We start from the raw sequence: 27,729 nt of genomic DNA on the forward strand, positions 1-27,729 counted from the left end.
CTGGGGTTTATCTTTTATGGATAAGACAAACTCGGTGTGCTTTTTCCTCTGCTTCAGAATTGCTGGAGTTTGTGTGATGAATCCTTTCCTGTTCTTACCCTTAACCTGGAGAGGCAGTTCTGGGGACAGGATTCATGTCTCTCAGCTGCTTGCAGGCTGCTCAGCAAGGGAAATGCTCCTTCCCTGCCTCCACCTAGCCTGGTAAATGGCTGACACACATCTTGCAACATCTCTGGGGAGATCTGTTACTGCCCTGCAGCTCATTCACAGCACCTCGCCCAAGAGGTGACATGACTTGTTGTTTATTTTTCAGGGTTGGCTTGTTGGTGGTTTCTTCTTTTTTTCTTTCCCCCTTTGGTTGATGTTAGGAAAGGTGAGTTAGAACAATGGGATTTCTTCAGATGACATGTCAAGCGTGAATAAAAAGTACAGTTAAGTGGGAGCACATCCTTTTCTGGTGAAACACTTCTGTGAATTAATTTCACTCCTGTTGGGCATTCCTGGATGCTGAGAGCCTCCCTTCTCTGTACACACAGCCCATGCCCTTTGGGTTGACACTTCCCTGTCTAGCACGCTGGCTGGCAAGCCCCCAGGGAGGGATCCTCCAGCCTCCTGGAGAAGGCCAGGAAACACGGTTTTGATGATAGAAGTACAGAGAGAGAAATGCTGAGCCCAGAGCATGCTGGAAAGGCAGGTGCGTGTCTGCCTCCCATCCAGAAGAGGGAAGGCTGTGTACAACCCCCTTGCACCTGGAGGTGCCTCCTCTGTTTCTCTCCTGGCCCCCTACTCACTCGGGTGAGCTCCACATCTGGTGCCAATTTCAACCTGGCGCAAATTTCAGCCACCAGCCTTCGCTGCTTCTGTGCTCCCAGGCTGTGGAAGGGGAAACCAGCGCAGAGCTGGGGAGGAGAGAAAGGTAGTGCGCCTCTATTATTTATGGGAATGTTCACTTGGCTGGTAAAACATCACTGTGTTTAAACACTGGAAGGATGTGCTTGCTACTGAATAAGCACGTTGCACCACTCACTGCCAAGGGACAGTCTTCTGTTGTAGCACTTCTGTAATCTCTCTTTAAGCCTTGAGACCAGGAGCAAGCATGCCCTACTCCCTGTTTCGGCTTTGCTTTATCCACAGCACTGTTGTGTTATAGAACCAGATCGTCACTGGGTTTGATATATGCTGGAAAGCATTATTTGGCAAAAAAAAAGAAGCCCATTTGAAAAAAGCCAGCAAAAAACCTATATGGAGTCAGCATCAATTAACAGAAAAACATGAGAGCAATTAAAATAGGCCAGAATGAAGTGTCCATCTCTCCCAGTAGTATTCCTTCTCCATTCACATTAAACAGATAGAAAAAAAAGTGAGAAAACAGCAATAGGGCATGTTCCCCAACTGTTCTCCCAGCTGCTATTTTCAGCTTAGGAAGTTTTCTGAGCCAGTCATGGTTCAGTGTATTTCGAGATTGTCAGTGGATTTCTCTTCCATGTGCTTGACCAGGCTCCCCTTGAGTTCACATACATCTTTAACATCCTAGACATCCTAGTGTCCTGTGGAAACGGTTTCCCCAGCTCCACTACCTGATGCACAAAGACGTCTCTCCCTTCCCTCATTTTGCACATGGTTCCTGCTGGCTTGGTTTGACGCCTCCCTGAGACCAGGTACTGAGTGAGCTGGTGCAAAACTGGTCCTGTCCTCTTCTCCCGGCACTTGTGATTTCATAGACCTGAGACATATCCCTCCTGAGCCATCTGTCTTGCAGTCTGAAGTGTCTTTGCTACCTTTCTTTAAACCATTCCCAGTTCTGGTAAGTCTTTGTTGCAACGGAGGGAGCACAGCAGTTTGCACAAACCATAGCTTGAGCATTGCAGAGGTAAAGGGGAAAAATGAACTGAAACCTCCTCTTGTGCTTCTCTCTGGCGAGCTGTGGTGAGGGTGGGCTGCCATGGTGCAGAGGAGCAGCTGATGGGAGGCAGCGGGGAGCTGCTGCCCCTCCTGCCCTTCCTGGTGCAGATCTCTGCAGCCCATCTCGACCTGGGCTTCCCCCACAGCCAGAGTGAGCAACCAGAGTGTCTGGGCACAGCCGAGGTCCTGCAGCACGCATCTCCTGCATGGTGAGACGAGCTGAAGCTTAAAGCCCTCTGATTGTATCAGTGAGGTGTCCACGGAGTGCTGGGGAAGGCAGGGAGATGCGCTCAGCCTGACGTTTAGGCTGTGGGTGTCTGCGTGTAACCACCCCGGGTGGCAGCGCACCTCCTTCTGTCTGTCCCGTCTGTACAGCACAGACAGTAACACCCTTTGTGAGGCGGCTGTGGGACCAGCTCGGGCCACTGCAGAACTCTAGATTTCAAAGTGGTTTGATATTACTCCAAGTCTGGACACTGGAACTGGGGAAATGGGTTTGGATTTTAAGTATTTAGCAGAAAACACTGAGAATTTTAGAGTATGGATGCGATTCCTCATTCATGCTTGGAAACTCGTTTGAGACGCCAGCCATTCACTAAGCTCCCATTAAAAGTCCATGCATTATACATTTCTCGCAGAAAAGTATTTAAGGCTCAGTGGGAATGCAGCTTACCAGGGAGGTTCGGAGGAAGAGATGCAGGCCGTTGCTTTCCAAGGGTTAAGCGTGACCAGGGTTAGAAGGTGGCCGGCGAGCAGCCGGGGTCGTGCAGTGGTGGGTGTGTGGGTACCCACCGCCTTGCCCTTCCGCCTCTCCAAAAAAGCCTTGCTCAGGGAAGGTGTCTGACGCTGAATCCACAACAGCACTCATTTTGAAGTGCTCAGTTATCTTTTCTGCGCGAAGGCAGAGACATTCATGGCACTAAATATTAATGGCAGTGTTTCAGGAGGTAGATTTCATAGAAAAGAGGATTTGGGTTGAGGCTTGCTTGTCGGCTCTGCATCACCTGCAGCAGTGTGCTAGTGCACGGGCGAAGTGGGCTGTGACCTCAATCAGCTAGTTCATTTTAAGCCCGTGCTTAAGTGATTTGCTAAAACTGTGCTTATTCAAAGAAGGGAAGCTGACTGTGGTTTCCTTGCTCCAGGTAGGTGAATTACAACATGTAAGTGATTTTAATGATGAAAGGGCAAATTACGCTTCTGAACAATAATTTAAATTTCCATAAAGAATGTTAGTAGCAGTCAGGATGTCAGATGGTAGATAGTCGTGTTTGTACTTGGGTAACAGCCCCTTCAAAGTTACTTGAGACATTCTTTCGTGCATTTACATTTTTATCTCTGATTTTTTAAGATGAGAGGAGTTCATTAAACCCAAGTTGTTTTATGGCTTGTGTCAATAGAAAACGTTCTGTGAAATGTTCAGAAGGAATTGGTTACAGAAGCGTGGGGAAGATGGGGAAGAGATTGTTTTCCTGTCGTGTTCCCTGTATTCTTCGTCCTCTTGCTTTTTGATGACTAAACTGTTCTGTATTTGAAATTAAGAACTGTTGATTGGAAACTCTTGCAAAAGTAAGACAAATGAGGCTTGATTTTGAAAAATGCATTCCTAATTGTTTGCCTAATTCGTGTGTGCAATTAGCATGATTGCCATTGGAAGTGGCCATCTGAGAGCAGTTTTGGAGATTTCTCTCTTTTTCTGCTCTGTTTTCTCTGTCTCCTTCTTAAGGCACCAGCTTCTGTGATGTCTAAATATTACCCGTGGAAGTTTAACGTGGTAATATGTTTACTGATCTCCGTTCATCTCTTACCTCTCAACTTTCAGACGTTTGTTGAAAGCCTGGAGCTGATTATTCCCTTCTGCTTCCTTCTCAGGTCCACTTGGCGCGATGTAAGAGAGGTTCTTTCATCTAAGGGGGTGATCTTGCAGTTCAGAGACTCAGATCCCATTGGAGTCTATGGATTCTTAAATGGCCAGAGTAATATTTAAGCACTCTCCAGGCACGCATAAAGGATTACGACACTCATCTGTCAAATCTCTTGCTCCCTCCTGAGGAGATCTGTGCATGCAGGGGACATTTACTGGTGTCAGGGTGGCATTTTTGTTTTGTCTGAAATGTGATAAATTGAAAAGGAAAGACGGAAGAACCTCCTGAGCGTTCTCTTCAGAGAGGCTGAGAAACCTGGTTCAGGTTAGGGATTTGTGGGACATGTTCAGTTTTTGGATGGACCTGGAGGTTGTTCTCATGGGATCACGGTACCGGGGCCTCAGTGCTTCCGACATCTGTGGTCTGTGTGCATGTACTCTTGTTCCCTCCCTCTGGGTGACAAGCCAGAGCAGGAAACTAACGTTTTTTCTTTTTTAATTATTTTTGTTAAGGCTAATTTTCAGTCAAATCAGTAATTCTAGCTGAGTCGTTACGGGGCCACGCAAGTGCTGCTGCTGTCAGGAGGGGAAGGGGCAGGAAAGGTGCGGTGGGAGGCAGAGGAACGGGTCATATGGCCCCCAGCGGCAGCTGCCCCCGCTTAGCTGGGATGGAGGCAGTGGGATATGCACCCCTCCTGGTGGCGTTCACATTGCATTCATTGCTCCTGAAATGTTCTCCATCCGGAGATACAGATAAGTCCCTGCTAAAGGCTCGGTGCCTCTCCTCTTGTGGGATGTGACTCAGAGCTCTAGGTGCAGAGGTGGGAGAGCCACGGTTGGCAGCGCTGTAGGAGACAAACATCCCCTGGCTCATTAATCCCGGGGTGGAGAGCACGCCGCCTGATTGCTTATTGGCTGTGGCCTTTCATTAAGGGTAAACTTAATTTTCCCATATCGACAGCTGCCTGATGGAGGGGCCGTGCTATGTGGCAGGCACTGAAGCGCTGAAGGCAAACACCCAGATAAAGCCATATGTCAGGAATTATACCAGCAGTGTGATTCCTTCTTTTCTTCTCCTCCACACTCTCTCTCCTTGTTGAGAAGAAACCATCTCTGTGGATGAGGTGTTAGACGTGCCAGTCCTGGCCACTTCGCTAGCTAGGAAATGCTGGGATGTTAACGTGCTTCGAGTGGGACAGCTGCTTCTTGCTGCTCCTTGCTCATTCCTGGCCTAGGTTGGGACTGATTTAATTACAGAAATGTGTTACCACTGCCAAAGAGTCCTCCGAGCCAAACAAAACTTTTGTTTTCTTCCTGCCCAGTCCTTCTGATCCATCCCAAAGCACACACGTTTATTGTGCTATGAGGAAAAACATTGTAAAGAATCGGGCAGAGCACATTTTGCCGGGGAGCATCCATTTCTGCTGGCCCCAGCAGCGCTCTTCCCACGCCCCGGCCTCTCCATCAGCACAGCTCCCTCGAGCACCTCCCCTCCTCGTTCTGAGAGCTGCTCCAGCCCCTTCCAAACATAATTATACATATGAAAAAATAAACTTGTTCTTATTCGGCACCTGATAAAATGGTGACTCAGGCATTTTCATTTCGCATTGGAAATGCAAGTCCTCTCGCACTCTGAGTGCTCGCCAGCACGCAGCTTGAATCTTAAAAGGAGCTGTGTCTGCCCACTGGAAGGGCAGATACAATGGGTACAAGGCTTTCATGGGTAACTTCATTTGACCCCAGGATTAAGCAAACCGAGGCCACTTACCTGCCTCTGCACTTGCCCTTGCCATGTAGTTATCTCAGCAAGACCCTGACCCACACATAGCAATGGGCTGTGGAGGTTTTGTCTTCATTTATCCATTCCTGATAGGTAGGATAAATATCCTGCCCTTGATATCAGCCTGCAACAAAGGGTTTTCGGCAGACAGGCCCTGATGAGGGGGTCAGTGTTCTGCCAGCTGTGCAGGAGAGCAAAGCACCAGGGGGCGTGCAGGGGAGTGCAGCAAGCGCTGAGACTCTCAGCCCCTTGCTTCACCCACCGGGCAGTGCTTGTGCAGTGCCACCAGGCCTTGGCAGGAGGTGGCAGAGCCCAAGGCATGGGAGGGCTGACGAGCTTCCACAGTCCTGGGGCATCTCCTGAGCAGGGGGACTCCACTCAGTCCTGGCACTGCAAGTTCGTGTGGCAAGGAGAGATGGCACAGAAAGCAGAGGAGCAGCAGGGAGAGGTCTTGGAGCAGGCACTTTGTGGCTTGTCCCCGCAGACAGACTCATCCAGCCTTCTGGGGGATTTGCTTTAGCCAAACGTGCACAAGACTCGTTTGGCTTCCCGTAGGGCTGCCCACGTGCTGCTGGTGACCTGCTGACGCACAGGCAGGCAGGTTGGACCCACAGGAGCGAAAGAGAGGAGTGAACCTGGCCAACCTGGCAGCTAGGAGCCCTCTGGCCAGCCGGGCGTTCAAGGCACATAGTGGAGCAAGGACGCCTGGTTGGGTTTGGGATGGCCCTTGTGAACGTGGTGCTGACCTCCTGTTCCTATTACAGAGATATTTCTGTGCTGTGTCAGGACATCGCTGCTGTGCAGGCTGGAAGCAAGGTGCTTGCTGAAAGGCATAAATCTTCCTAACCAGTTTCAATTGAGTTATTTTTAAGCTCGGGGCAGGCAGTGCTATGAATCCCATCCCATTAGGGCAGGAGGAGAGGCAGCCAGCTAGACAGGCTCTCTGGAGCACAATCCCCTCTTCCTCCCATCCTTGTGCCGAGCAAGGAAATTCTCTGGGCTGTGACAGGGTGACAGGGTCTGCCACCAGAGCAACGCTGCCCTGTCCCTGCCAGGCTTTGTGAGGGGGACTTAAAAGTCCTTGCAGTAAGCTGGGTACATACAGCATGTTGTTTGATTTTGGTTTAGAATTAAGAATTCAGAATTATTTAGAATTATGTAAACGCTGTTTTGTTGTATACGTCTAGAGCAGCCAGAGCTGTGGCAGTATTTGTACAGAACAGGTGCTGCGTTAAGAAAAGAGGCAGCAGATGTACAGATATATGGTTTTGCCCTTGCTTCTACCTGCAGGACCCCGAGGACTTTACTGGAATCAACTATTTGTTATATGCACTCATATAATTCAGGAACCAGAGGCAGCAAGAGGCAAAACCAAAGTCTTCCTGCTTCTCCTCCTCCTTGTGCCCACCCTGGCCCCAAACCCAGCAGCTCCCGGCAGCTTTTCCCAGGAATACACCGAGCTGAACCCAGACCCGGGGCTCGTCCCTCCTTCTCCAAGCATTTACACTGACATCGAATGCTGATGGAGCTGAGTAAAGAGGGACCCCACAGGGGAAGGGCTGTAACATCTCTGAACACGAGCCAGAATCCTTTAATCATAAGGAAATAATCCACTAAGTAATTTGAGGCCAGCAGTCTGCAGGGCATGGGGGCTGCCTTCTGGCTTTGCTCCCAGAGTCAAAAAGTTCTCTGGAAACTGCTGCCCTAGGGAAGGAAGTGGAGGGGAAAGCTGCTAGAAAAAGACATTTGGATTTGGGCTTTTACTTTTTCCCACAAGAACATAGCTTGCCCAGTGAAGAAAAAATAAAAGCCTTGTTTTGGTCTCTCTTTTTGTTGGGGGAAAAGTTGTTCCACGTTGTGAGTAACGCCTCATGATGATGTTTTTGTCTGTGCTGTAATAGTCATAGAGTGAAGCACAATGGGGAACTGGAAAGAGCATTTTTATGTAATTTGTGATACCTGTTAAAGTGCTTTGCATGCTTATCTCAATGAAGCACTTGAACTCCGTGCTGTTTCTGCTTTTTGTGGCACCGTGCAAAAAGCTGCGTAATGAGTGGAGTGAAATAAATGACATTTGGGGAGCAGAGATGCTGATGGGGGGTAATCCACTGCGAATTCCCGAGGGTCGGGGAGCAGGAGCCCATCGAGCCACCTTGGAAGAGTGCCCTGTCAGTGCGGGGCCAATCCCGAGCGTGTCCTGGTACATTTCCATAGCGGAGCAGGGAATCGTGCCACGAGGCCGCCCGATCGACCGCCTGCCCACGGCTCGCCCCGAGCCCCTGCAGCTGCTGCTGCGCTCCTCCCGGCTGCAACCTGGGTGTGATCAGGGCAGGAGCAGCCACGGCTTTGAAACGTTCGGTGCTGTGTGTTACAGGGCTGCTTGTGCTCGGTGCTCGCCAGCCTTAACTGGAGGTGTGCCTGCCACAGCTGGAACATGAGTCCAAAGGATGCAGGACTTTGCTGTCTGCTTTCCAAAGCGCTCACCGCTCTTCCTACCTTCTTAATTTTCCATCGCCTGCACGTTACCGGTCCTTTCTAAAGGCCAGGAAAAATAAGCCCACCTTCCAGTTGCTCTCTGCTGCGCCTGCTGGCACCGCACCGGCCTCGTGTGGGCATCGCTGTGAATGTCACCGCCACTGGCACCCGGCAGCTGCTGGCAGGGGGAGCTGCTTGCTGCGGAAGCAGGGAAGCACTGGTGCTGCTCGCTGCCCAGATGCTCTCCAGGAGCTTACGTTTAACTAAGGGGCAAGCTCCCCGCCTGCCCTGCAGCGTGGGTATCCGGGCTCGTTTCAGGCAGGTGCTGCTCTGCTGGGTGTTTGTGCTCTCTAAGAGGTCTGCGAGTGCTGGTGGCTGTGTTTGTGCAGCTGCGCTTCAAAGGCCGTGCATCAGGCCCTGTTAGTGCGCAGAGCTGACAGCTTCATTAAGTTAATTATGCCCAGGGCCTTCCCTTCACCAGGTGCAATGAGGAGGCACAGCATCCCCTGGATGCCACCCCGTGGCTGCTGAGCTGGGGAGCTGCAGGGGGTTGTCCTCTGCCCCTACAGCCTGGGGCTGGGGAGGGGGCTGCTGCCCTCACCTGCAGAGCCAAATGCCGGGAAGGTGAAGTTGGGCTCCTAGGAGCACGTTTTGGTGCTCAAACAAGTCAGTTCTTATGCTGTAGGGACAGGAACTGCTCCTCAGCCTTCCCAAACCTTCCTCCCTCCGTCAGCAGCCGAATCCCCAGAGCAGCAGCAGCCCTGGCAGGGATAAAAGTGCCACGCGCTCTGCAGCATGTTGGTGACAGGGTGGCAGGGACGGCCTCTGCCTCAGCGGCAGAACCGGCGCAGTGATCACAGCTGGTGGGTGGCTGAGAGCCCCCTCCCTTGGGGGACAGCCTGAAAATGGGCACGTGGCTCTGGGAGCTCCAAATAGCCCTGCTTAGAAGTCCCTTAACGTGTCCGCCAAGCCCAGCCTGCTTCACTTCTCTGCACTCCTCTCTTTGGACCCAGCACAGGAAGGCCTTTTCCACGCGGAGAGGAAAACGAAAGCGCTTCTGAGCCCGGTTTGCGATGCACGTTGACATCTTTAGTGAAAATGAACATTTTTCCTGCAGCGTTTGCAGACATCTGCGTCCCAAGTGTAGTTAAGGAGAGGGGGATTTCAACCCAGCACCTCCCACCGAGGAGCTTGGGAAACGCCTGCAGAAGTGCACCTCTGTGCCCTGCTCTTGGAGCCGTGCTCCTGTGCCCAGCAGGTTTCCAGCCAGCCTTTTCATTCATTAACAATGTTCCAGGGTAATGATAATTAATTACTCACGACGAGTCATTTTGGCTTTTCGGGGGCTGCCAGAAGGTGCCTGTGGGACCACGGGGAGGCAGCCAGGGAGGTGAGACCCGGGCTTGCTCCGTGCCAGCACCGCACTGGGTCGGAGCCTGAGCCAGAGTCCTGCTAGAGCACAAGGGGCTACGCTGCCTTCTGGTCATATCAGTGTAACAGGCATTGCTGAGCACCAGGAAAGCCAGAAGAACCCTATAAAATGGAACTGTCCCATAGAGCCCCTAACGACTTCCTCTGGCGTAAAAGCTAACGAGGTGCAGCACGGTGTTCTCAGGCCGTTTTATTCCCAATAAAGTTAACGCTCAAAACAAAATCTGCTGGAAAAATCGCAAGGAGCACCGGCCCGCTGAGGCCTTGCAGCATCCTGCCCGTACTTGTTACTTGCTGTGATCAATGGCACTGCAAAGGGCACGTCCCAGGGCAGGAAACGCCTCGGTGTACAAACAGGCTGTGCTGGGACGGCACACAGCACCTGGGAGAGAAAGCGGTGGTGCGTTAGAGATAATGGGCTCTCTGAGGGTGATTTTACTGGGCAAGGTAACCTCAAAGATTTATTTAAATAGGCCAGAGATGCGAGGGACTGCTCCGTCGTCCCTTTGTGATGTATGTGCTAGTCGGAGAGCAGCTGGCAGTGAAGTCCCAGCTTTTTCCAGCGTAAGTTCATTTCGGCTGTGGCTCTGCAGTACTTGTTCCGTGGCGAGCTAAGCGATGTCCAGCAGAGACTGTGGAGAGAAATGGGCAGTCAGGCAGGAATATCTGCATTTGTGTCTCTTTTCTGTTTGTTTTCTGCAAATTTTGGAGATCTCCTCGAGAATAAATATTGAGTAAACCTGTTTCCAGAGAAGAAACTCAGAAGCTTTGCCCCCGTGATCTGATCTCAGTTGTTGCTGCAGTCAGGATGTGGGACCAAGTCTGTGGAAATTTCCTTTTCCCAAGCAAGCAACTAGCCGGTGCAGCACAAACTGATCTTTATTCCATTAAAATGGAATATAGCGCTGGATATTAATGCGGTGGTGGAAAGCTGTACGCAGCCTTTTTCCTACGTTAATTTCCTATTTTACAGGACAAATTACAAACGTCCGGCTTGCATGACTGGCAGAGCAAGAACCGCTGGAGGCAACATAAACAAATAGCGCTGAATAACAGAGCGAGCAGGGACTTGCACAGCTCGCAGACAAATGAACAAGCAATGCAGCAAAGGCCAAGCTAGTTAGCTAATGTTTTCCTTTGTAATCTGTGCGTCTGCACTGCCCTGCGGGTTGTAATACCCAGGACTGATGGGGCAGTGCTGCCTGGTGTCCTCTGCTGCTGGGTGATGTGCCCAGGGGCGCTCGCCAGATTTCGCTGGGTGTGTATTCTGGCAGCGGGGGTCTTAAGCTAAGCTTCGCTGTTTGTGTAGGATGACTGTGGTAAAAATGGGTGGTGAAGGAGCAGAAACTGTCTCCCCGCTGTAAATTTTGTGTGTGAGGCAACCGCAGGTCCAGACTATTTCAGGTGCCTCCTGCCTCTGAGCGAGCCCTGGGCTGCAGTGCCCGGGACCAGGCAGGAGGGGAGGAGCATGCAAGAAGCTTTCGTACCCCTCGTGGGGCAGAGAAAAGCACTTGAAACCCTTATGGTCTCTGTGATCAGCTGTAAAACGTGGCCATGGTGATTAATGATGCCCACCCCAAAGCTCTGATGTGCTTCTGACTTGGCTGCTTGGGGCTTGCTTGAAAATTGGTGTCTCCCTTTGCCGGGCAGTGCTCGCGGGGACGTGGCCGGGTGCTGCTGCACGCTGCTGGGGCTGTTCTGCCCTTGCTGGGTGGCTTTGCAGCAGGAGGGGAGGTGACCGCGGTGCGCGCTCACTGTTCTGCACTCTGGGGCAGAGCGAGCTCTGGGGAGGCGAGCAGGCGCCGCAGTGCAAGGTGCAGACCCGGCCCTTGGCGGCTGGCAGCGCTGCCTCACAGCTTGGGCTCGGGGTGAGCAGCACAGGGGCTGCACGGGCAGCTTGAATTAGTGCTGCACAACAGAGCTGGGCTGTCCAGCAGTGCCGAACAGGACGGAGAGAAAAAGTGTAAACTCTGAGTCCAAAACCCCAACAGAAAGAAACGCTTTATTTCTAACTTGTTAAAAATCCATCGAATAAAGCGCACTGAATAAAAGAACAGTCAGGCGTCAGACTTACAGAGAAAAACATTTTCCTGGCTTTCAGTTCGTTCAGATTTTGTTTTCAATCTGATGCTATAAAATAGTGCAAATTCACCAAATATCCTGGTCAAAGCACGTGCAGGTGTCCAGCCCGGGGACGGTGAGACTGATCGCTTTGCTGGCCTGCAGCGCAGGGCACCTGGTGCTGCTCGTAGTTGGCAGGGGAAGCCTGGCTAAGCAGGACCCGGGGCTGTGACATTGTGACAGCAGCAGCAGTGACCGCAGGCGGGCAGGAGGGCCACCAGCTCGCTGCAGAAGCTCTCTCCTAGGTAATCGCATCTGGGGGCTCGCCTCGCAGCCCTGGGGGAGCCCTCGGGGGGTGCAGCGTGTGCTGGCCAGCAGCAGGTGGCAGTGAGCTGCTGGCTGTCACAGGGGATGTCACAGGGACAGCGGGTCCCCGGTCCCCCCTTCATCCTCGCTGTGGGGACACAGGACAAAACCTAGCCTGAGAAAGGGCCTGGCTTTCCTGGGGAAGTCCCTGAGCCCCCCTCCCCCTTTGGCAGGCGCTGAGCATCTCTCTCTCTTGTCACCAATTTTAAGGGCAGGCGTATCTTCAGAGTTTGCGCTGAAATGGTTTACTTGAAGTTTCTGTTCAACCGAAAACCTCCGGGTTTCAGGGTTTGAGTCAGGGAGGTTTATTTGGGGCGTGGTGAAGGTGCTGATCTGCCGCACGCAGCAAACAGGGGCTGCAGTGGTTGCTGTTGGGAAGCAGGGTGCGGAGCTGCCCTGCTCTGCTCTGCTAGCCTGGAGGGCTGGTGGAGGCCCCTCATTTTCCTCACTCCTCTTGAGCCCAGGCATTGAGAGGAGCATTCCCTCCAGCTGACCCTACAGTAAGTCCCGGCCCGTGGCAAACCCTCTGCGATGCTCTGCCCTCGCTGCCAGCGCGACCTGAGCTGTGACTGCAGCTCCACCTGCGGCAGCAGTGTGTGCGGGGGCTGGGAGGGAGGATCTCGGAGGATCTCCGTCCCCGAGAAGCCGGAGGAGGATTCCTCCTGCCTGGGATGCTGCGCCGGGTGTCCTCGGAGCAGGCAGAGCTGAAGGGGGCCAGAGAAGAGGTGCTGCTGGAGTGGGGTGAGCCCAGGCACGAGGGAGCAAGGCAAAAGCTGCCCGGCTCTGGGGCCTGTCACAGTCACCGAGTGGCTGAGGGTGGCAGGGACCTCTGGGGGTCACCTGGTCCGAGCCCCCCCCCAGGCAGGGCCACCCGGAGCAGGTGTCACGGGCAGCGCTCGGGTGTCTGGGGACGGGGACTCCGCGACCTCTCCGGGCAGCCTGCGCGTGGCTCAGCCTGCACCACGCAGCAGCGCTCCCCGGTGCTGAGGGAACCTCCCGTGCCCCAGCTTGTGCCCGCTGCCTTTCCTCCTGTCCCCGGGCACCCCGGTGTTATAAATTACTTCTTTTTACGGGCCTGGCCCCGTCCCGCCCCCAGGATGCCAGGACCCTTCCTCTGCAGCGAGGGCACCGTGCCGGCCCACGCTCCCCGGCCTCCACGAGGACCCCAAACTCCTTTTCTGCCTCGCTGTCTTTCCACCTTCACCCCCCCATCACGTGCGGATGCGGAGGGGTCTGGCAAATTTGGCTTCGGGGGCGGGGGGGGGGGAGGATTTCTGCAAGGGTTTTCGCCTCGGAGCCGGGGGGCGGCGGCGCGGCGGTGCCGAGCAGCGAGCGGCCGCCGGGGGGCAGCGGCGCTCCGCCGGCAAGCGGGGCTGCTGCTCCCGAACAGTGCCCGCAGGAGGGAGGGCTGAGCCTCCCGGTGAGCCTTGTTTCACCGGCTGGGAATTGCGGAGCAAATCCCCCCCCCGGAACGGCCCCCCCATCTCACACGTTTGGGTCCCGGGAAGCCCCAGGGCTCGGCATCGTCCCGGCAGCTGGTGCAGCTGGTGCCAGGTTTGTGCGAAAGGGCCCAAAACACGTCCCAGCCCACTGCCAACCGTGCCGTAAAAAGAACTGAAAGTGTAGAAAAACGTGCCAGTATAAAAATAGTGCTTTTTGGTAATCGGTGTATCTTCTGAAAGCATTTGCAGACATTAATAACGACGGTACTAGAGGAAGGGAAGGGGAGTTACCCCTCCAAAGGATGGGGTAACAGGAGTTGTTAGCGGAGCCCTTCCTGCGAACACGGGGTGCGTGCACCTGTCCGGACTGATGTCAGGAGGTGTTGATTTTATCCTCGTTTTTTTAAACCCACGTGGGTTTGACCGTGGGCTGCCTATGCCTCTTACAGCTGTACGGGGGCTGGCTGGGATGGAGTTAATATCCCCCCAGCAGCCCAGATAGCGCTGAGGCTTTGTACCTGTAGCTGAAACAGCGTTGGTATCACCCCAGTGCTTTGCCTATTGCTGAGCAATAAAAATAAAATAAATAAATGTAACATATTTATAAAACATAAATAAAACCTGCTCCAGCCCCCCACACCAGCAGGCTGGGGTGGGTGAGAGCTGGGGAGGGGATGTCGCTGGCAGCTGACCCGAAGCTACCAAAGGGATATTGCACACTGTGTGCTGTCACACTCAGCAAGAACAGCTAGGGAAGGAGAAGGAAAGCTCTCGTTATGAAACCCTTGGCTTTCCCAAGCAGCCACTAGCGAGTGTGTTAAGGCCCCACTTCCCAAGACATGGCTGAGCATCGCTTGCTGATAGGAAGCAGAGACCAATTGTTTTCTCCTTTTGCTTCTGCGTGGCCTTTGCTATTTTTTTTTTCTTTTCCTTTAATTAAACTGCTCCTTATCTCAAGCTACGAGCCTCTTTTCATCCTATTTTCTCCCCCTGTTCTTTTGAGGCGTGGTGGAGCTGAACTGCTGTCTGTGTGCAACCACCACAAGAGTGCAGGGCGCTGCGCAGGGTACGGGACTGGGCTGCTGCCAGAGACGCCGTAGCGGCTGGTTTGTGTCTCCTGGTCCACCGGAGGTCTGTGGTACCTGGTCAGCCCCAAAGGGAAGCTTTGTAGCTTGGGTAAAGGAAAGTCAGGGTTGTTTTTTTCCTCGCTTGGTTGGTGAGTCTTGTATTTCTGGTCAGTTTATGCAGCAAAACTGGTGCGGGCGGTTCCCCTTGCATGGCAGGTTCTGTCCCTTTCCAGACCCCATATCTGGCTGCTGTCCTCCTCTGTTGCATATCAGTCATTGGATCCTTCCACCCTGGGACTGTCCAGCTTCATTATAAAACGGATGAATTGCACCCCTTCCAATCCCCGTTCAATACCTTATCAGGACTATTCCCTGTGGAAAAAGCAAAAACTGGGGTTGTTGTTATAAACTAGAGACCGCTAGAAACAAAGCTGGGAAAGCTTTGGCTCAGATGTGCAGGGGTGACCAGGGTGCCCCTCACAACCAAAAATGGTGTTGGATTTACAGGCAAAATGAGTTCTGTTCACTGTTTTGGAAAAAAATACCTGAATTTGTAATCTGAGGCGTCCTACGGTGTTCCAAACCATCCTGTAATTGCACTTGCGAGACACATCAAGTTCCAGGATATTTTGCAATCCCCGTCTCCGAAAAAATACAGCGGAAGTTTTTTTTAAGTTTTGGATTTTCACCAAATTAACCTTTTAAGGGTTAAATAATCTGGAAAAAGAAACAAGATTAAGCAAAACAAAGCCTTGCTTGGCACATCCCACGTCCTCCCCGCTTCGGGGCTGCCAAGCTCTCGCGTCTTTGTACTGCTTGCCGAGGGACCATGGTGCTGAACACTGAAGTCCTGGTGGAGCAAGGTGGCAACCTTGTCATTTCCAGCAGTGCCACCGACATCCCGCGAGCTGTAAATCCGCTGAAATAGGCAGCGAGGGGATGAGCGTGGCTGGGGGGGGCGAGGCCGTGCTGCAGCAGCGGGGCCAGGCGCTCTCCTTACAGCCTCGCAGGGGGAAGTAAAATACAAGGGGGTCACGGCTCGTGGTGCAGAGGAGCTGAGCTGGGAGGCAGAGCCGTGTCAGCAGAGGGGTGTGCTGGTCCTTTCAGAACGAGGGGAGCCCTTCCGGACACCTCCAGGGAAGTTTCGTTGTGAGTTTTCCTGTGGTGAAGGCTCTCAAAAGCGTTATCATCGCCCTCGTTTATGGATGGGAGGGATCGGAAGCGTGGGCAGGAGGAACACCAGTGGTCACTGCGGGGCGGTGGCGGACCTGGGAGCAGAAGCGAGCCTGCTGACGTGGTGCTTTGCCCTTGGCGTTGAGGATGGTCTGCAGTGGTCGTGTCCCAAATGCTTCAGTGCTGTGCTCGTGAATCAGGCAGAAAGCCTGCTCTAAGATCAGCCAGTCTGGTTTTAGAGCTGGCATAATCATAATTCCTGTGCCACCAGAAGCGGGGGGGGAGGGAGCAGATAAAAATCAGAAAATTAGAATTTATTACAATAAAAGCCAAAGTGCTAGAAGCCAAAACTGTCATTGTAATGCGAACTCTATTTTGATAGTGTCCTATTACATTGTGTAAGAGGTTGAACACGCGTAAGAATATCTCAGTCGGTAATTATCTGATTTGTGATATGTAGCTAATGTGTATTTGTTGTTCTGCCCTACATTATGCAGCAGCAATTCATTTCTAAACAGCATTAGCTGGCAACGTAGCGCTTCAGTGCAGAAATTATGGGCATAAGCATAAGTTTTCCTTAGGCTGAGTAGTGGTGAAGAGGGGAGACAGCAGTCCTGGCGGGTCTCCTGCTCTGAGCCGTCCACGAACGCAGCTCACCCGTTCCTTTTGCCAGTGCGGACCCGTGTGTTGTATGGATAAAGGGGAACGCTTAATGCAGAAGGTGACACTGCCCGGCTTTGCAAGGGGCTGATGGATCTGTCGTGGCTTTAAGAGCAGCAAAGAGAACCCCTGTAGACAGTCCCTGGAGCAGCACTTGCAAGAGAGTTGGTGGAGGAAAAATCAGGTTTGGGCTCTGGGCAGGCTGATGTGTGAGGCTGGAGGCTCAGCCGGCTCTCCGAGGGCACAGTTTATATCCCTGAGGCTATTTCTCTCCCCGACCCACCCAGTCCAGCAGAACGGCCCCTGCCCCAGCTGACACTGGATCCCCAGGGTGTCCAGCAGGCAGAGCCCAGCGGGCAGGAGGGCCGCGGCTGGCATCCTCCCCATCCTGGGCTGAGCTTGTGGCAAGCGGCGGCCCTGCAGCCCGCGCCGATCGATAGCAAAGATCCGCAGGAGTGGCTTGCAAATTAGATAAGCTTTTGAGCTGCTGTCTGAATGATAGTAACAGTATAAACACTTGACTGAGTACCCTCCTGTCATTGCATCCCTAACAACGCTTACATAACATCGGTTGTGTTTTATAGGATCTTATTTTCTTGCGCTTTATTTAATGACACCACTAAATAAAAACACTCAATAATTGCCGTTGTTTATTTTAATTCATCAGTTAAATGAGAAGGGCCATTAGGATAGATATATTTTAAGATAGAACAATTAGCAAAGGGTAAGGGGACAGTGCTCATTTAAAAAACGTATTGAGTGTACATCAAACGTCTCCCTGTTCTTAGAGCCTTAAAAAGGGGCTTTATAAAGACACAAGTTATTGTTGCTGCAGATGAGAGAAAGGGTCTCCTGGCTTACTGTATTGCAGGCTGTGCCTTGTCATCTTTCCACAAATGTGTGCAAAAATAAGGGGGCAGGATGAGAGCGGAGATGTGCCCGCTAGTCCTCCTGGAAGCGTCTTATTCCTCTGATAGCTAGAAACCATGTCTAATTTCTAGTCTAAATTTATTCTTGGCCAGTTTCTGCCCGTTTGCTCTTGTGCCAGCATTGTCCTTCAGCTTATCTGTCCTCTGGCTGCTGTAATTTATGCCCTGTTTACATTTCTTTCTGCCTGGGCAATGAAGATCTATGAAACATGTCCATTCTACTTTAGTCTGTAGCCAGTTTCACTTTCTTAATTGCTCCAGTGCCAGGGCTTCAAGCAACGCAAGGGAACATCCTTTGTTTTAAAAAGAAAAGCTTTCATTCAAGCTGTGTAATGTTACGGGCATATCTTCAGTTTGATTGAAGGGTTATGAATGCTCAATTTTTTTCACAAAATTGAGAAGCTAGGCCAAATTTGCGCTGACAGAGTCTGTGTGAAATAGTTTAAATAAATAGCAACAGAAGGAAGACTTTTCAGACCCTGCGTTGTACCAGGGGTCAAGAAAGAAAAGTGAGAGGCTTGCATCAGTTGCTGGAGGTATAAAATAACAAGGCTGGGAGTAGCGTGTAGCTTTTTCTAGAATGATTGCCTGGGGCCCGCCTCCTTGTGCTGGCTGGTTTTTGAAGGGGAACGTCGCAGCAGTCTGTCTGGCATGTGTAATTGGGGCGAGAGCTGGTGCGTGCAGCACAGGGGTGTCTCGCATGCCCCAAGTTCAGCCAGGAGCAATGGTAGCACAAGGGGCTGGGGCTGCAGCTCGCAGAGGGGTCCCTGGAACATCGTCAGGTCTGGAAGCCGTCTTCATTCTGTCCGTTTTGATCATCCCAGCCAGCGGTTTTTGGCTCGTGACAGTTCAGACTTGCTAGTGAATAAGCAAGGACCTGAAAGTTGTTGAAGGTAATGAAGTGTCTGTGAAATATGCTCCGTCACAAGGACATGTTTGCGTTGCATATGTTCCTTTTGCTGCTCCTGTCTTTGAGATTCTTTACCTGCATCTTTAATGAGGAGGCAGACACTGTCCTGGTAGCTACGGATCTTCAGACTTAATTTCCTAAGTGCCTGAGGAAGTTGCTGCAGGGTTAGAGGTGGCTCTATTTCTCAGTCACTTCATTGTCACATCCGCCTTTTTATACGAGGGCACCTTTTTTTGAACCCCACAGTTGGCAGCGTTTGAGGTGGGCTGGAGAGGTATTAGATATGCCAGTTTCTGGCAGTACCTGCCGTAGTAGAGTGAAGAAACAATATGCTTCTCCCAGCACTGAGAAGGGGGCACGTAGTTTGGACATTCTTGAAGAAATAGGAGGATCCCCAATGCCAAGCAAATGGGAGACAAAGCCTGCATGAGGCCTGTGAAAACAAGCCAGGGAAGAGAGAGAGCAGCCTTGGAGCCAGTCTCACAACTGACCTGCTCATGCTGCTGATGGAGGCATAAGCCAACCATCCTCAGGGCTGGAACTAGCCAGCATGTTCTGCCTCAGCTCCCTTGGATGGGGAGGTTTTCCAGGGATTCAGGGCCTCTGGAGATGCTGTAGACAGAGGCAGCAGCAGGATCCACCTCTGCTGAGGAACAGGGGCCTCAGGAGTTAGGGAGCCTTATAAAAAACACGTTGTGCATCCCAGGTGGAGAGGATCTGAGTCTGAGAGTAGCAGGGTTTCCTCTTCTCTGTTGCCCTGGCCCTCTTTCAACTCTGAAGGATGCTCTTTGGGCAGAAAATCCCAGCACATCTGTATGGTTAATGGGTAGCTGGTCAGCCCTGCATGGGGTGCTGCTGATCTCTGCTGCCATATTGCCACCTGTACCCAGCACAAAGCCATGTTCTCCTTAATTACTGACAAAAATGTCTCTTCAGAAGCCTCCCAATAATTACTCAAGCACTCACTTAAGTGGCTTTTAATTTAGACTCCCCACCCCCACACTCATACAATTTCCAATTGCAAGCACAGCTAATCTTGTGGAAAAGCTTTGGCAGGAAGAAACACAAATAACTTGCCCCCTGGTTCATACCACCTTGCATGAACCTCGGTGAGCCCATAGCATCCCAGAAGACGACATTTCCAACAGGCCAGAGCAGACGTGTTCAATCATAACGAAAGATGAAAGCTCTTGTTGTGAGTTTCCCTGCATCCGACAACACTTGGCAGCGCTACAGCACCTGTAGTTGGAGTGCTGCTGGCTGCCTTGCCAGCTCGTCACATCACCAGAGGCTGCCCCGTGCCCCTGCTGCCCCGCCAGTGCCCACAGGCTCCTGCAAATGCCCTGGGGCCAGCGGCGAGGATGGGTCATGGCCACTGTGCTGGGTGCCACGGGGGTGGCAGGGAGCTGACAGTGCCTGGGGTGGTGGGGAAGGAGAATGGGGGAGGACGGCTGGGGAAAAGAGAGCTCCCAGTTTTGCAGCCCTCTTTGTGGAGATAGAAAGGGAAACTCAGGGGTTCCTGTGCTGTAACCCCAGCTGTTTTCAAAAGGGGAAGCTTTAGGACAGGGCTTCGATGGGTAAGCAGGATCCATCGCCTGTTTCTCCATGCTTGGTAGAAGGGCATTGCTCTCTCCAGTTATTTCTGCTGTTTTACAGAGGTAGTCTCTGTGCCCCAAATTCAGTCAATGGCTTGTCTGTATGAGGGCTCCAACAGCCCTTTAACTGAGTAATGTGTTTTGTGTTACTCAGCAGAATAAGACTAAAGAAACACTAGCTCTTTCCCTGAAGTGAGTAAAGAAACGTACACACGAAGGGAGGACAGGCAAGCAGGAACGCATAGCCAAACAGAGAGGAGGAAAGAAATCACACAGTACGGGAAATCCTTGCCCAGGATGAGCTGTAGAGATGGTACGAATAAAGGAAGCAAGGGAACAGGGTTGCCCATGTCCAACAGTTCTTGGAAAGCCCTAGAAGAATCCTACAAAGTGGTTGAAGCAGCTATTGCAGCTTCTGCCCCAAGTACTTCTGGAGTTCAGCAGTCTGAGGGCAGAAAAGGCCCAAGATGCAATTCATGGGAGGGAGACACGTGTGAGTGATACGGGTTGAGAGGCTGTGCCGGATGGCTGTAGAAGGAGCAGCCAAACAACTGGTAATGGAGCCTTTTTCCCTTCAAAAATGCCACTTTGTCAAAACTGTGGGAGGGAGAAAGGAAATAGTCATTTTAAAAAAAAAGTCCACTGCACAGGGATTTAAAGTCTCGGTTTCATGGCACTGCTCTGCCTCGTGCAAAAGCAGAGACGTGAGTCCTGGTCTTGAGAGTGGCGTGACCACCAGCTCCCCCGCAGCGCTGCGCTTTCTCGCTCCTCTGGCATTTCACAGTGAGCTCCAAAAGGTCTCATTTTCATTCCTTGTGGGGAACAGATGTAACTTTGAAACCTCGAGGTTTTCTGCAAAGTGGCTTTCTGTTCATTTTAGTTCTGGCACTAGGCGAATCCCAGAGGTCAGGCGGAAGGGACTATTTGTGGTTGCACAGCCTGGTCTCCTGTGTTACTCGAGTCTGCACAGAGCAAGCCCAGGAAGTCTTCTGTGACAGGAATATCAATAGGGCAAGAAAATTCTAGAGAACCGAGATTTGGATGAGAGGTTAGGAAGAGCCATTCCCGGCTGAGGGTGGTGCAGAGCCACATTCCCAAGGGAGCTGTGGGATTTCCACTGCTGCAGGTCCCTCAGCAGGGCTCGGACCAACCTTGTCAGCGGTGATGAAGGCGCTGCTGGCACGGTGCAGGGGTGACCTCTCCAGGGTCCTTTGTACCCTGTGTGCTGTGATATCAGCTCATCTATTTTTGAAAGAGGTTGACTCTTAGGATAAAACGATAGAGAATCCATCACAACTCTTGCCATATCATTCTCTTGATGAATTACCTTTGCTATTAACAATAAATACGAGCCTTGCCTTGACTTATAGCCTCCGGATCTCATCCTGACTTTGCTGGATTGAAGAGTCCCTTGTTTTCAAAATGTTCTTACTGAGAGGTGAGAGATTTATCAGTCAGGGCCAAGTCCTCTCTGTCATTCTTTTGGATGCAGAGCGCCTCAAACGTTTTCCTCCCATGGCCAGACTTTCAGCAACAGCAAACTATCAGTGGCCACAGTATCACCAGACTGAGCACAGCAGATCAACAATAATCAGCTGGCCACCAGACTTCGTGTCTTCTGCCTTAAGGGTGTTTGCAAAATTGGGTATGACTGGAACCTCATTTTTGCTTCTGCCCTGCATTGCTCTGCTGGGGCACCCCAGGGTGGCTTGGGCTCTCTCAGCTGCAGTCCTGCAGAGAGAGCTCTTGTTCGGTCATATATCTCTCACGGCTCCCAGTTCCAGAGTCACTGCTTTCTGGAAAAGTGTGCCCAGTCTTGGAGTAATATAGTCTGCACTCTCTGTCCCCGGGGGTTTGTTCTGGCTGCATTAAAATGAAACTTGTTTGAATGCACTCCATTTCCCGGTCACTTCGGGTTTGTCCCTTCACCAGACCTGCTGTGATCATTAATTACTGCTGCATTAGTCTTTGTATCCTTGGCAAACTTAAATTTGCTTCCAGGCTCCTGATATCTTTATTGTTGTCTGGGTTGCAATAACTGTTTGTGAGACTCAGGGGAGAGAAGATACGCGATTTCATTTTACTGGAGAGATGGAAAAGTTGTTTTACTGCTGGGGAGGGAAATAAATGGCAAAACAAATAGCAAGAGGTGTGTTTTGAGGCAGGGAGGTGTGTGGGGGAAGCGATGTATTCACCTAGGTCGTCGTTACGCTGCACTTTAGGACAACAGGGAATGTGGGAGTCTTCAAGCCTCGTCCTGTCTGTATGACAATTGTAATCTCTTATTTACATTTAGTGTTGAGTATGCCCTTGCAGTATGTGGGAGAAATAAGCAGGTTTGGTTAAATAAGATGCAATCTGGATGCATGTAACTTCAGAGGCATCCTGCGGGCAGGATTAATGTCCCAGCACTCCTGCTCTGCAGGGCTCGATGGCAGTGGGAGTACCAGGTTTTGTAAGAGTCGCTGCATTTCCCGTGAGCTCTCTGAGCTGCAAGGAGTCTTTGCCGAGTGACAGAGCAGTCGGCTGCCCCTTTGAAGCACGGCTCTCCCAACCCGGCAGGATTAGAGATACGACCTGCCTTAGGCTGTGAGCGCTGGGCTTCTCGTGGATTTGGAGACTGCGAAGAGACAAGCAAAGTTTGGGGTCAGGGAACTTTCCAAGGCCTCTTTAGATCTGTCAGAATCCATTATGTGCAGATAGAGAGATTTATGGGGCTAGAGAGAGTTTGTTTGTTCTCCTTGACAGCTTTGCTCCTTTCCTCCCCGTCTTGGCCTGTGCCAGTGCCACACACGTGCATTAATGAGGTTGATGCCACCAAGCCTTGACTTGCTGGGGAGCAGATGGTCCCACAGCCCTGCTGGAGGAATGCAATAGGGGTTTTGTTCTCCCTCCCTTCTTTTTATCATTCTCAGTCACATCATTGGGCTGTTTTACCTCAGCCAAGATCTAATCAGGGAGGCTCTGTTTGACTTTCAGCAAAGTCAGCTTCACAGAAACTTTGAGTTGAAAGGCTTTTCCCCAGCTGTTTTGAAAACAGTTTTGGTTGGAATTGGTGTTTGGCTCCGTGGTTACAACGTGAGGAGGTTTCACTGCGTGAGCAGCTCTCCTTCCTCACGGGGAGGGGAGAAGCGTGAGCAGCACCTCAGGCCTCCTGAGCCCAGGCCTGCGTTGGCCTTGGGCCTGAAACTGGGCCGCGGGGCCACAGTCCCGTCCCCAGCCACACCACATCACCTCAGGGAAGTGGGCACCTCTCACGCTGTGGAAGGTGTGGGCTGAAATGGGCTGTAGCCTGGAGGCTGTCCTCAAATAGGATCAAAGAGAGCGATGGGGAAGGCTGGAGGAGTTTTCTCATTTGTGAAAGTGCCGCTGCCCTGTGGCCCGAGGCCTAGGTCTCTGTTCAGACAGGGAGGACTCTGTATTCAGTCTCAGGCTCACGACCGGGGTGGTTCTGTGGTGGTTCAGCATCTAACTCACACTCTGCATTAAGCACAAGGTACGTGGTCTTTTCCTCTTTCTCTCGTGCTGTGAATACAGATGCAAGACCTGGGGTGAAACTTCAAGTCCACACGCTCCTTCCCCCTGCAGCTCCTGGCAGGCTCCTGTGGCTTAGGGCTATCAGTGGGTGGCCGCAGGTGAAAAAGTCTCCAAGGGGGCAGATGGAGGAGTTGCTGGATGGTGCAGGGAGCCTGCTGAGGAAGAGGAGGCAGGGGGAGGAAGGAAGGGAGGCACTTGTCTGTCCTGTCTTTCAAATGCAGCAGCTGTGGTACAGGCAAGGCAACACTTGGGTCTTCTTCCCACAGCCTGAGGTGTGTGCCCCTAAGCCTAGAGCAGCTGGTTGCCTCTGCGTCCCTTGTGTGGGATGAGAGGCTCTGCCCTGCGCAAGGTTATCTGCAAGTGCCGTTCCTATCCTTTCACTGCTCCTTGGTTGCAGACCCTTCAGCGAGGCTCTCTTCCGATGTGGGAGCAGTTTCAGATGCCTCCCCTGCTGCTAATCCCTTTGAGTCTGTCTGGTGGAGACTACCTTTGCAGCAGGATGCAGGCAGCAGAAGCACCCCTAGACAATCTCATTCCCTGCCGCTTTGAGCAGGTGCTTCCAGAAACTGGGAGACAAAGAATATTCAGCTTCTTGAAGGAAAATGCACCAAGATATTTTCGTTCCTAGACAGCCACAGTCGCCTTCAGTGAAGTAAAGCTTTCTCGCGTTCCCTGCCTCCACCTGGTGCAGGCAACAAGTTACTGAGGAGAAATAAAACCTTTGTTAAGCAGAAATCCTCTCTTAGAAAGCAAAAACTTATATATGAACGTATAAAACCCAAGCAGAACTATTTCCTTTTCTGGGCTCCAGTTGGCTTTGCTGTGTCGCTGCTGCCTGTGGCCCAGTTTTTGCAGCAGTGGTTTCATTCTGCAATCTGCGTAACCGCTTACCTGCTTGGCTCTTAAGGCACAGCCAAGCCCAACTTCTCCCCGGGCTAGAGTTGTTTTTAAAGGCACTGCGTAAGCTAATGAATACTCTCATGATGAGTTGCAAATTTTGTTTTAATTGAATCTTTGAAGCCAAAAAAAGGGGGTGAGGGGCCCATTAAATAATTTATTTTAATATAGCAGTCAGATGATGCAGGCTCTTCTGTGTGTATTAAAAGGCCTAGTCAGCTCAGAGCTCAGCTGTGCGAGAAAAGACCAGAAAGCCAGCCAGTTTCCCTGCTCCGCTGCTGTTTTAGGGCCAGATCTCTCTCCCAGAACAGCAGATTTTTAAGGGGCCATGTGAATTCTTATTAGGCATCCAAACATAGATATAAAGCCATGCATTGTAAACGGAATTACCCTGCGCATAAAACAAGCAAAATACTGTAAGGTCTTTTCTTTTCCTTATCAGGTTACCCAGGCATGTTTTTTAAAAAAGTCCACCCACGCAGAGAGACTGGGGAATGCCAAAGCTGCATGAATTTTAATTATGCTAGACATGCAGCGAAGGGCTACCTTGTAAAGAATAAAGTTAATAAAACATGGATATGGGCTTAATTCCACTTAATAAGCAGACCTGACAAAGCACATATTTTAGATGTAATTTACCCAGTGTGGAAATTGGGTACAATTCTTAAAAGGTGGCTGCATGCAGACTTTCAAACTCAGCGGTGCTTTCCTATTGGAAGAGCTTTGTTGCTATGCTGCTCCAAAATGGTGAATTAGGCCATTCAGAATTACTGGCCAGACATGGGTGTCATTCTTTTCCCCATTCAGCTACAGAAATGCACTTATACATTTTAAAGTGGCATTAAATTTAAATCTCTTCCTTAACTTTCGTGCATGCATTTTCAGTAGCTATGCAGAAAAGAGAGAGGAAAAAATAAAAGGCATACATTTCTACCTGTAGTTAGCTCCCTGTGTACAGAATTAGTAAAACAGAGATGTGTCTAATGACTGAATCTACAGAACATAGCCCATGGCTTTTGAAGGCTCTATGAAAAATAAACAGGATATTCTGTTAGCAGCCCTGCGGGAATTATTGCACTTCGCTGAGGAAAGATGCCAGTAACCTCCGTTTTGACCTAGATAGATCATTCTGTTTAGGAAGGTAAGGGAAGGCAATTCTAGATCTCTTCTCTGCTCAAGCCACCAAAGCCCTGAAATTCATCCAGGTCTTCATTTTAAACCTCAGTACTGAGGAGAGAAGAGTTTATTTATCCAGTGAGCAAAACCTCAGAGATGACAGTGAAATGTTGGCCTCCTTCCACAGCCCGTGCCTGATGCATAGGCTCCTTTGAGCTCAGGGTGCAGAATTACTGATGTTTAATAAGCGTCGGCAGTCTGCTTCTCCGGCAGCGTGCGCAGCCTGACCCTCTGCTCGCTCCTGTGTGCGGGATGGGGCCTTTCTCCACAAACCACAGGAGGAGCATTGGGGTCTCTCCACCGTGATCACAACACGATCTTGCTTGTTCATTTTATGAATGGGCGCTGTTCTCTCCTTCCCTCTTCAAAGCGCAGGCTGTGCGGCTTCCTGACTGGGACTGGAAGTGAGGAGGGAGCCCAGGGGAGAAAAGCTGCCTTAATAATTATATAATATAGAGATATTAATATTCTGTTCGTATTTTTATAGAGAGATAAAAGGACGTGGACAGATAGATAAATAAAGAATGATGTGCCTTAAGGAAAAATGCCCCATTGGCCCAGTTCGCTCAAACAATTCAAGCTCCACTGGCAGCAGCGAGGAACGCAGACCCTGCCTTCGGCCCTGGCTCACGGAGCAGCGTGTGCTGCACCACCCTCCAAGGGGGATAGCTGATGCAGGCGGACATGGATGGAGATGGTTTCAGCTCCGTTCACCCAACTGGAAGTTGGAGGAGAGAACTTCTGCTGGCAGGGTACAAGGCATGAGAGGCTTTTCTGTTTTGCTTGGCAGCCCACCCAAGATAACCCATTTCACCTGCAAGAATGACAGTGCAGGGACATGATGAGATTGGCCTTCGGTTCTCTGGCTCGAGACCGCTCTGGGCTTGCTCAGTCTTTGTGAAAGCATGGGCTGCTCAGAAAATGTTGTGAAGCTGGGGCGGGATCCAGAGTGGTGCAGAGCAGATGCGCATGCCAGTAATGTCACCAGGAGTTCATGGCGCTGTGCCTGCATTGAGAACCAAACCCTGTGGACTACTTGGCCATCTATAAATAAAGACAGACCTGTGTGTTAGCAAATGCAATACTATATTCAGTTTCACAAGCTCTACTTTAATTTAATTCCATCACTGCAGAGGCAGAGAGACCTGGGAGAAGCATTTCTTCTCGGGGTTGCAGCTGCTCTCTTTTCAGACCCACAAATCACCAGGAGAACCTGTGACCAGCTTTGTCACTGATTAGGATCATTTTTAAGTGCAGAGCTGCTGCTTTTCGTTTGCAGCTACACGAGAAAACAAATGAGTCGCATGACAAAGTAAGTGAAACTTATCTAATACAGCGGGGGATAAAACGGCATTCTTCTACCAGAGATTTGAAGACTACGGGCAGAAAGTATCTTCATATAGAGATGGAAAACCTCTTTCTTGGGAAGATATCAGATTTGCTCACATCCTTTGAAGATGAAGCTTTGGATAATTCACTGGCAGTTCAGGCAGTGATTCCCAGATTGCAAACAGCTTTCTTTAGGCTATGCCTGTACCTTGTACTGCAACACTCTTTGATGTCAAGTGAAATAATCCAGCAGAGAAAATTAAAATATGAAGCACTTTAGTTACAGGAAAGGGAAGAAAAATCTTTATTGATTGGGACAGTGAAATCTGCTCCAAAAAAATTGGCAGCGGTTAAAAAGAGATCAACAGCCAGACGTTTATATCTCTCAAACGGTTTTGAATTTCTTCCTTCCCTGTTCTCTCCTGGAGAACCTGATTCCACCTCGTGTTGGCATGCACAGGATTAAGAGTGAAAATCAGGAATTAATGCTAGAGTTTGGCTAATCTTTGTGGTCACAATGGGTGGATATTTCACTTGCCTTTTTCTTGATGCATTACAATAGTTTAGAGCTGACGTTCATGCCGTCAAGTAGTGACACAGATTATTTTGCTGAAGTTGGTAATTCCCGGGGGCATCCCCAGTTGGTTTCAAGTGCCCTCTTCAACCAGTATATGCGCTTCACCCCACGGCTTCTGGTCTGGATGTGCACCAGGGGCAGGTGTTCTCTTCCCAGCTGAGATCCCCTCTCCCGCTCTGTGCTCCCCCGAGTGTTTTACGGCTCATCGCCTTTTCTGCACGCAGACACGGTAGCTGTTACTCGGACCTGAGATCTGGTGAGCCACCACCCTTGTGGCAGCAACAGCAGTTACTGGCGGGGATGACCAGAGGCTACTTCTGCGCCTTCGGTTGTGTTCCGTGCAGCCTAGAGGCTGCAGACAGGGGCTGGGGCGCGGCGCTCTGCCTTGGGACCCCTGGCGGCAGAGGCAGCCCCGGGGGGAGCTGGGGGCTGCTGCCGCTCGCTGCCTGCCCGGAGAGCCGGGGAAAGCCGCGGAGCTGCTCGGGGCTGGGCTCTCGGGAGCCTTGGGCGGCGGCCGAGGAGATGCTGGGGGTGGCCGCACGCCGCTGGCTGCTCGGGGGA

General features: G+C 51.3%; 1 protein-coding gene across 3 annotated transcripts in view; it reads left to right on the top strand.

The window, feature by feature from the left end:
• Positions 1 to 27,729, top strand: part of FGF12 (fibroblast growth factor 12) — a 227,566-nt gene that overhangs the window by 102,043 nt on the left and 97,794 nt on the right. The window lies entirely within an intron of this gene.

Source organism: Anser anser (assembly GCF_964211835.1).
Source record: "Anser anser genome assembly, chromosome: 9".
NCBI classification, from domain to species: Eukaryota; Metazoa; Chordata; class Aves; order Anseriformes; family Anatidae; genus Anser; species Anser anser.